Consider the following 10,751-nt stretch of genomic DNA (forward strand, 5'->3'; position numbering starts at 1 on the left):
ACGGCCAACTGAGCTTTAAAATCGCCCCAAAGATAGTTGTTTAAAAGAAAGTGGTCAGTGAGAAGGAGGAGCTTTCCAGCAGTGGTGTGTTGACCGCAACCTTTTGAAGGAGACCCATGCCTGTCACACCACAACGTGGGAGCAGCACTCCTGCACCAACAGCACTACCCCGACCTAAGCCCAAAACCATGTCTGTCAGTGAGGCAGCCACTGCAATCATGGTAACACTGATGAGCAGTGACATTGAATTGTATTTGTTCCTTTTGCAAAGTAGCACCCAAACCTTTTAAGAAACAAAGCAAAGTGGACAGCAGCCACATCCAGCAATAGTAGATCTTTCTAAAGTTGGAGCAGAACAGGAAATCAAGCTTCCTACTGAGCAAGAACCTCCTCTTTTTGAATCAATGGCTCCCAGATCTCTAGCAATTAAAAGGAAGGGTACTACTAACGCCACCTTCTCCAAGCATCACTTCTGATGATGATGATAGGGACATGGAGTGGACCCCGGCAGAGTCTGGGAGATGACAGGAGAGGCAAGGGAAAAGAAAAGTCAGAGAAAGCCTTAGAATCAAGGAAGGGGGTGATTATGAGGAGGATGATGATGAGAAGCCTGCCATTGTGGAAGCTGGCACAGAGAAGTCCAACATTACTAACCAACCCGCTCTAAGGGATGTGGCACTGCCAGTTCCCATATTTGTAAAGCCGCAGTCGAAAACCTGCACCAACCCCTACCTCAGTGTAAGAATGCATTGCAGAGAGGCAATCAACACACCCACCTACCTGCAGTTCTTCTTCTGGCATTGGCAGTGGCCCAGTAAGAAAGTACTCCTCCCTAGTTTGGAACTTTTTTATGATTAGCAAACAGGAGGAGAACATTGCAATATATTCCATTTGCCACGCAAGTGTTCATCGACGTAAGTGTGGTTCACATTATGGTACTGGGGGCCAGATAACCCACATGAAAAAACATCACGCAATCCGGTGGAGGAACACCTTAAACAAATTGATGAACATGGTTGTAATGTTGAAGGTAAGGAGAGCTGGGAAACATCATCCACAAATGGTCAAATGATAGTGGAAGGTGAGGAAGGAGAGGGGTGACATCCTCATGCAAAGCAGCCCTGTCCCCAGCAGTGTGACAGAATCACCCAACCCACAACCTCACATTTGCACCGGAAGACTCAGAGTCAGATGGAGAGGGAGACACCACGTCATACAGTGACTGTAGCACCATGATGCACATTGAGTTTACCACCACCTACTTCTAGAAAGTTGCCGGTGTCAGTGGCCGCAGAAAAGAAGAAAATCCTGGCTACTATTATGAGAATGTTTAGGGAGGAGGAGCCATGTCACCGCAACCACCCAACAACACATTTGTACAATGGGAAGCTGGTAGAAATGTTACAGCTGGACCTCCTACCTTCTTCTTCTGTGGAAGGAGTGGGATTCTTAGAATTTGTGGCAGCCATCTGCCCAAAATGGAAGATTCCAAGTTGGACTTATTTTGCCAGAGTAGCTGTTACGGTGCTGCATCACAATGTGCTTTAATTGGTTGGACAAGCTTTGCAGCAAAGTGTTGATGACACTATCCACCTGATGACAGACATGTAGTCCAGTTGTCAGGCAACTGATTACATGTGCATCACTGCACACTTGATCCCTTTTGTGGGGGTAAAGTCATAGCCATTCACAGGTCTTGGCCCTTAAGACACTTTTAAGAGTGTTAGAATTTATTAGCAAAGTATCTGAATGGCTGCGACACAGAGGTCATAGTCAAGGCCATGTCAGACAGAGGCTATTTCAGAGTCCTGTCTTTGGCGCACTGCTACAACCTGGTAGTTCAAGAATTTCTCAAGAAAGAAGACATAGGCCCTCATTATGACATTGGTGGTAAATCCCGCTTACCGCCACGGTTGTGAATATCCGTTCTCCATATTATGACACACACACACCAACCCGACAGAATACAGTGACATACACAAATCCGCCAGCCCAAAGGCCAGTACTAAAGTGGCGGGTCCAACACCTATACTGTTACGCCAACAGAACAACACCCACCACATTATGACTCATGAATCACCACAGCAGATATTCACTGGCGGTAAACCATTGGTGGTACATACCGCTGCACTCACAATGGACACACACATACAAAACAACACTACATTGGCCAATACTAAAAATACACAGCTGACATTCATACACACACCACACCCTCCCACAGCACCATAAAACACCCACCCACATTACCCACAACCCTTTATGAACAATAATTACTGCCGGGAGATTGACACGAACAGCACAGAGACAACTAGACACACACACCACCTACACCCATACATCCCTCACACACCTCACATCACACACTCCACCACATTAGTCAACACACTCTCACCAACACACAACACACAGCACCCTTGTCCCCACAAAGGCACCCCCGTTTCACCGATGAGGTGTTAAGGGTCAAGGTGGAGGAAATTGGCAGGGTAGAGCCACAGCTGTTTGGAGCACAGGTACAGCAAAAATCCATTGCCAGGAAGACAGAGCTATGGCGGAGAATCATGGACATGGTGAACGCTGTGAGACAGCATCGAAGAACAAGGAACGACATCAGGAAGAGGCGGAACGACCCACGAGGGAAGGTACATTCTGTGGCAGCAAGGCACCAGCTCACCATACAGACGACTGGCGGTGGACTCCCACGTCCTCGCCCACAGCTCACAGCATGGGAGGAGTAAGTCTTGGCATTACTCCATCCTGAGGGACTCGCTGGAGTAGCCAGAGGACTGGACACTGGTGAGTCAACATTTACTACTTAGCCCCCATACCTGCATGACATTACACCCCTTCACCCTCACTCCGATCACTTCACTCCATCCCATACAATACACATACACATATGACTAACCCCAGTGCCAAATCCTGCATACCATACCAATGCATGAACAGCCCTCCCAGCCCTCCATGGACACCAATGACTAAAGCATGCACAGTAGAGGGAAACTAACAATCACACAATACATCACCATACACAAAGAAAGGTGGCAGGGCAACAGCAACGACAGAGGTGAAGCCAGGGATGTACAATATGTCAGAGACATGAAGCATAGTACATCATTTACATCCCCACAGGTGCCCCAGCCAATCCCAGGGGTTAGAGGTGCCACAACTATCCAGTCCCCCAACAGAAGATGCCCCCAGTGATGAAGGTAACTCTGGATTTCAGGATCTGGACCAATAACATGGCCCATCAGGGACCACTGGACAGTCGCTCACCCCAGCACACTCACAATCCGCCACAGAGCCTCCCTCATCAGTATCCAATACCACAGCACCAACCCAGCGTACCCACACATCTGTCCCCAGGACACGTCAATCAGCAGTGTGCCCACCTGTACAGGGACCCCAGTGGGACTCCAGTCCACACCTCATACCCAAGACAATCAGGGACATGGGGTCAATGGCAGTGGGCACACCGTTCAGGGGACAGAGGCACAGGGCAACAGGGACACTGGGAGGACTGCAGTGCGCCAGGGGGAGGACAGTCCCAGGGAACCGATTCTCTTGGAGGCATTCACCGAGATCCTGGAAGCCTACCAACATTCCCAGGACACCATGGGCCAGATCCTTGACAACATGCAGGAGGAACAGTATCAGGGGATCAGGGAGGAGTTGCAGGCCATCAGCACCACCTAGATCTCCATAGCAAGGGTGCTGGCAGACATGGGCATCATGAGGGAAGTAACAGCACACCAGTGGGCCCCTACCACTAGCCAGTTTATTGACCAGCCCTCCACTTTCTCTGCAGCTAGTGGGCAGGAGGCCCCGCCACAGGACCACAGGCCACCAGTACCCCTCGCCTTGCAGAAAGTGAACCACCCCACAAACGTTCCCTGCGACCCAGACAGAAGCCAGAGACACTTGCCAAGTCCACCGCCAGGTAATGAGACACTCCTGATTGCTCCCCTTGTGTCCCACACTGTCACCTTGTCCACTTTGAACTGCCTTTGCTCCCCTTCCTATGGCCTCTTGGACACTGCACCTGTGCTACAAATAGACTGAATAATACCCTGGACTTTCCTCCATCATCACCCCATTCCATTGTACTTTTCCCTCAATTTCCCAGCACTGCAAGAAACACCCTTGAACACAACCTGACTACTTGTATTATATGTGTTGAAAATGCGCATTAATGGAAACAGTCACATCTAGTGCAAATGATCTGAACATTGTGAGCGCATAGAAATAATAACCTGTAGCTGTCTATAGTCATCACATCAGCACACAGTTGTTTTCTCACCAACATCTGTAAAATGACAAGCCATAGGTGACAGTAAGTTGAGATGCAATGGAAGTTAATGCCAACATGCTAAAGCCACACAGAAAACATCAATAGTCAGAGGAATGGTCAGTTGCATTGTCTCACCTGTGTGTCATTGGAAGTATTGACGTATAACTGATGTTCAGTTGTCCTGATCCTCATCCTCTGCCTCCTCATCCTCACTGTCCTCTGGGTCCACTGCTGCCACAGGGGCATCTCCAGTCTACTCCTCCTGCAGAAAAGGTACATGGCATCATGGCATCTAAGGGCCAGGTTGTGTAACATGTATCATGCCACTACTATCTGGCAGACCTTCCCGGGTGGGTAGCACAGGGATCCACCTGTCAGATGGAGGCACCTGAACCTGGCCTTCAGGAGCCCGGAGGCCTCTCGATGATCCTTTTGGTTCACCCATGTGCCTCATTATAACATTCCCCAGCCCCTGTGCTGGCATTCCTCAGAGGGGTCAGCAGCCACAATAGGTTTGGGTAGCCAGAGTCACCTGCAAGTATTGAGGGACAACATTTAGCCTCACACAATGAAATGGGAATGACACCTGAAGGCAGACACTAACATACAGTGGGTGAGGACCATGGCTCACCTATTAGCCGCACCCTGTGCCTCTGTAGTTGGGCCATCACATTTGGGATGCTGCTATTCCTCAGAACAAATGCATCATGCACCAACCCAGGATACTTAGCATTGACGTGGGAGATGTACTGGTCCACCAGGCACACCATTTGCACATTCAGCGAATGGAAACTCTTCCGATTCCTGAACACCTTATCATTCTGGCGGGGAGGGACTAACGCAATATGTGTCCCGTCAATGGCCCCAACAATATTGGTTATATGTCCCATTGCATAGAACACAGCCTTCACAGTGGCTATGTAACTGCACATATGTTTCACCAGGGAAGACAAAACTCTTGCCAGCATGATTGAGAACATTGGCTGTGACATTCCTGATGTCAAGCCCACTGTCACTTGGAAAGAACCAGTTGCCAGGAAATGGAGCACTGATAGCACTTGCACAAGAGGGGGGATCCCAGTCGGATGATGGATAGCAGATATCAGGTCAGGCTCCAATTGGGCACACAGCTCTGTGATTGTGGCCCTGTCCAGTCTATAGGTGAGTATAATGTGCCTGTCCTCCAGTGTAGCCAAGTCCACAGGAGGTCTGTACACGGGGTTTTTCTCTTCTTCCTCTTCATCTGCAGTGGTAGGTATCTATGGCACACAAGATTGAGTAGGCTTTCACAATTTGAACAATGGAACCTCAACTTCAGTGTACATAGTGCATTTATGTGATGGGACAATGGGAATGGCGAGATGCGTGCTAATCTAGGCTGTGACGCAGTCAAGCTTGATATGACCATTGTCTGCCACCATGAAATGGCAACTGCCTGTCCTATATGAAAGGACAGGTGGAAGTGAGGTAACTCTGCTGAAATTGGGCGTTGTGGCGGAAGGCGGCCTTGCACCACCAAGCAATTCCTCATTGGATAATATGGCGCTCTATGGAGTACAGTGGCCAATGGGGAAGGATGCATGGAAATGTGTGTGCAAGCATCGTGTCATCGGGGGGATGTAATGTGGTGGTGTACATGGTGTGCAACGTCCGATGTGTGTGCCAATGGTGACAGAAACGGGATTGGTGGGCCTTATATGTGACAGGCTGGGTTGTATGTGTAATGGTGTCTTCCTGTCTGTATTACCTCTGCAGGTCAGCGCCCATCAAAAGAAGGGATTATGACATGCCATCGCCAAGGACGTGCGGACCCTGGGGGTCTATGGCAGGAGGAGCATCCACTTTCGGAATCTGTGGGAGGACCTGAGATGCTGGGCACAGAAGACCGCAGAAGCCCAGCTGGGGATGGCCTACCAACAAGAAAGGGGTGCCGGTCGGAACCTGACCCACCTGATGGCCCGCATACTGGCATTGGCCTACCCAGAGCTGGAAGTGGGCTTGAGGGCAGACACAAGTGGGTGAGTACAGTGGCCATTACTACAATAATTGGCAGATGGGATGGGATCCTGGTGGTGGGTGTGAATTAGTGGGTGCCCCTTAATGCCAGGCCAGACATTGCAGTGTGATCCAGCTCAAGGGTAATAGCTGTATGGCAAATGCAGGTAACCTAGCTTGTTATCATTCCATGTCAGTCAGGACTTTGTGGGTCCCAGGAGGGGTGTAGTTGGCGGTGTGTGGCCCTCATCTTGCCGTGGCATCTGCAATGCAGGGTGCTCAATCCTGATCCCTGTGTGTGACGGTGCTGTGTATGCCAACTGTGGTGTTGGTGCAGTAATTGACCCAGTGTTTCCTTTCTCTCTCTTCCCCCTTTCTTCTTCTGTCATCCTGTCCATGTGTGCATTAGCATCATCTGGCGGAGGAGCAGGGACACCGGCGACAGAGGGAGCTGCATCCCACAGGACCCTGGGGGCAGAGTCAACCATCGCCGAGGGAATCAGTGGGACGGAGGGCGAGGGGAGCACCACGACAGAGGCAGGAGACAACAACACAGACTCAGATACCTCCTCCAATGGAAGGTCCCTGGTGGTGGCGGACACCTCTGTGACCACCCCAGCTGCAGGTACAGCTGGCACCCCGTACCAGCACCGCCCTCACAGTAGCCCCTCAGCGAGTTGCTCATGCCCGCTCACCCAGGAGGGTGGGTATCTCCTTCACCCCAGGCACCTCAGCCCTAGCCCAGTGAGCCCTGCTGCCCTGAGTGAGGAGGCTATTGACCTCCTGAGATCCATCTCTGTAGGGCAGTCAACCATTGTGAATGTCATCCACGGGCTGGCATCCCAAATGCAGCAATGCAATGCAATGTATTCCTGGAGGGCATCCACGGTGGATTGGCGGCCCAACAGAGATCGATTCAGGCTCTGGCCTACTCTCTGGTGGCAGCTATTGTCCCTCTTCCTACTGTCCCCTTTCAACTACAACTTCCCAGTCCCAGTCTCCTCAACCCCAACCCATCCTATGCACACATAAAGACAAGCATGCACACAAGCACTCACACAAACATCAGACGATGAAGACCCAACCACATCCACTGCCTTCACTGTCTCCCCTCCTCCTCCTCCTCCACCTCCCTCACAGTCACGTCCATACTCACACCTGCATGCACTGCATCAACATCCAACACCAGCATCACCACACCAACCAGCACACACACCTCACTAGCAGACAACTCCACAATATCCATTCATGCGTTCCCTGTGTCCTCTCCCACCCTGTCTGTCCCCACCTCCTAAAGGACACAAACGCAAGCACTCACACACCCAACAGCCATCCGCCTCACATCAGCACACTGCCCATGCACCTGCACCCAAGTCCAGCAGACTTAAGGTCAAAATATGGTGGGCGGTACTTTGTTTTCCGCCTGGCTGTTGTTGGCTACTACTGTGGTCAGTGGTGTTAACGCCCTGGCGGTTGGTGTGGTACATTGGCTGTATATGGGAGTTATCTCCGCCATGGTCATAACTTGACGGTAATTACCGGCAGCCTGTTGGCGGTCTTACCGCCACTTTATCACTCTCCGCCAATGTCATAATGAGGGCCATAGTCAGCAACATACTGACCACCTGTAGAAGAATCTGCACTCATTTCAGCCATTCTTTTAAAGTCGAGAAGCACTTGCAGATTATTCAGCATGCTAATAGAGTAGCAGTTAAAACCTTGATACAGGATGTGCCCACACATTGGAACTCAACCTATGATATGTTGCAACATCAGTTTAAGCACTATAGACAGATAAATGACTATGTAATTCAAAGACTAGCTAATGCAATTGGGAAAACTGTGACCTTGGATGTGGAAAAATGGGACCAGTGAAATGTCTCACATTAATGCTGCTCCCTTTTGAGGTTTTCACCCAGGAAGTTAGCAAGGAGGACAGTTTGATGGGTCCAGCTATCCTGTTGTTGCATCTGTTACAGGAGCAGCTAAGGACGGTGTCTGAAACTTTCACTTTTGAAGGTGTGAACGAAAACCTAGAAGTGCATATCTTGGTTGAGAGCCTAAGCCATCACTTGACTTGTAATGCAAGGCTGCAAAATGACATTATCTCATCGTAAGTGTACTTCTGTACCACCCTACTTGATCTACACTGCAAAAAACTTCTTCACACTTTCATTTCTTTTTCTGAAGGGGGCATTTCACAATACATGAGGTGGATTGTTGAGCAAGCAGTCAAATTGGAAGAAGAATGGTTAGAACTTAGAATTCCACTCCACAGTTCTGGGGTGCCACCATTAACTTCCAGAAAGGGCAGTCTTGTCTCAGAGCAGCCAACACCATCAACAAGAAAACAAGCAACTACAGCAACAGAAGAATCAGAGAATCAGACCGAACCTTTACATAGTTGAGCAAGTGGCAGCATCAATGACCATTCAGAGGATGTTCCTGGAGTATATGGATGACCCAAGAGAGGTATCTGTGGGTCAAAACCCACTGATCTATTAGTATGAGAGGATACAGCAGGCTGGCAATAAAGTATCTGACTTTTCCGGTAGCCAGCATACCTGCAGAATATGTGTTCAGTGCGGCTGGCGCAGTTGTTACAGTAAGAAGGACAAGTCACTCACCTCAAAACCTAGAGAGATTAACCATGATTAAAATTAACCAGCATTTTATACTACCTGAGTTCACTGTTCCTGAAACACCACAGGAGGATTATAATTGGTCAGAATCAAATGTGTTAGCTGACCAACTTCTGGGTAAGCACCTCACCTACATTTGAGAAATAACTCTACTTCCCAGACTGAGTATGCCAGTGCCACCACAAAACATTTTAATTATTTCTTGTTGAACTTCTTTGTTTCTTACTTTCTTTTAAAAAACAACGAATAATTAGCTAGTGGAACATTATGTTTGTGTTGGATTTAAGCTGTCCTACCATTTCTAAGTGACATTCACGTATATGGCTGGATTAGAGTTGGATCTATGTGCAGTGAAGAAACCTCTATATTCCCTTCAGGACATTGGAGACAATGCCTGCCTCCCTCACATGCCACTGCCTATCCTTCTTTACATCACCTATCAGGGCTGCCCCCAGATGAGAATTGATTAAAAGACTGCCAGTGCCAGTGCCAAATTCCAATGTGTTGCTTGCTACCATCAAAGAGGAGATAATAATTTGTATTATTAACCACTGTGCTTGGATTGGAAGAGGTAACTACTAACTATTGCAACGATGAGTGGAGATATATTGAGTGATTGTGGGTGATGACTGATGAGGTATGTGGTGGCTGGCTGACAGTGAGGGAGAGAGTTCCACAAATTAGTAAACTTGATCACGATGACTTGTAAGATTTGGGGGGTGGCGATGGTGATCACTATTTCCTTGAAAGTGATTGGCCTTTCAATCTTAGCGAAAATAATCTGCACTTTTTTTCTTGTTCCTAAGAGACTAGAACAGTCAGTTTCGTTAGCAAACACAAATCTACACAAAATATTCCAATTCTGTTCCTCTATTTGTTCTTCAACAGCAGTGCACTGCACAGCTCTGCCTCGCTCAGTTTGGGACTGGGACAGAGTTACTCAGAAAGTGGAATCAGGAGGAGGAGGATGGAGGAAAGAATCATGGTAGGACTACCTCAACAGTTAGAAGAAGAAAGGTATTGATTTCAAAGCAAAATCATGATGATGGTGAAGGCTCTGTGACCTAGTACTCACTCATCTCTGTGGACTGGAGAGACGTGGGTTGATTTGGGAAATGCTGCTCAGTGTGTGTTTGCTACATTACTGGCTCAAAGGGTGAAACTCCTCTTTATGTTCTTTCTCTGCCTCTGAATATTCTTGGTACATTCCTGACTCCTCATGAGGCTTACCTCTCTTCCTTTTGTCCTTCTCCTTTACTCTATGAAACAGTTAATGTTTTTCAATATGCAGGCCTTCTCCTAATCCTCTCCTGCACGAACAAAACTTGGTGAGAGCTCAACACACTCCAGCTTACATATTGGACAGGTTCGCCCAGGCACCCTAGAGTGACGGATATTGCAAGAAGAATGAAGATGCACCGGCCAATGTGGCAATAGAGTATCATTTTCCTTTTAACAATCATAATTTTTAGAACTGGTTGGGTTAACTTCAATCCTCCATAATTTGCATTTTATCTAGAAGACATAACATTTAGATATATACTATTGTGGGCCTCTTCGAGTCAGAAGGACTGTTTGCAATGCATTTATCTGAACTGTTTCATACTTATCCTATCATCATTTCCTTCTACAACAGATTGATGATGGTGTGCCGCTTGCCCGATGAATCTTGTTGTGCTTTTTATGTGTAGTGTTTGTCTTTGTTGCACCTTTCACCAATCCTCTTCCCCATTCATTCATCTAGCCTCTAACCCTCTTCCCCCAGGCAGTGTGATTTATTGGGGTGTGACTTAATTTTACAACATAAATGGATCACATACTTG

Source organism: Pleurodeles waltl, chromosome 7 (genome assembly GCF_031143425.1).
Source record: "Pleurodeles waltl isolate 20211129_DDA chromosome 7, aPleWal1.hap1.20221129, whole genome shotgun sequence".
Taxonomy (NCBI): domain Eukaryota; kingdom Metazoa; phylum Chordata; class Amphibia; order Caudata; family Salamandridae; genus Pleurodeles; species Pleurodeles waltl.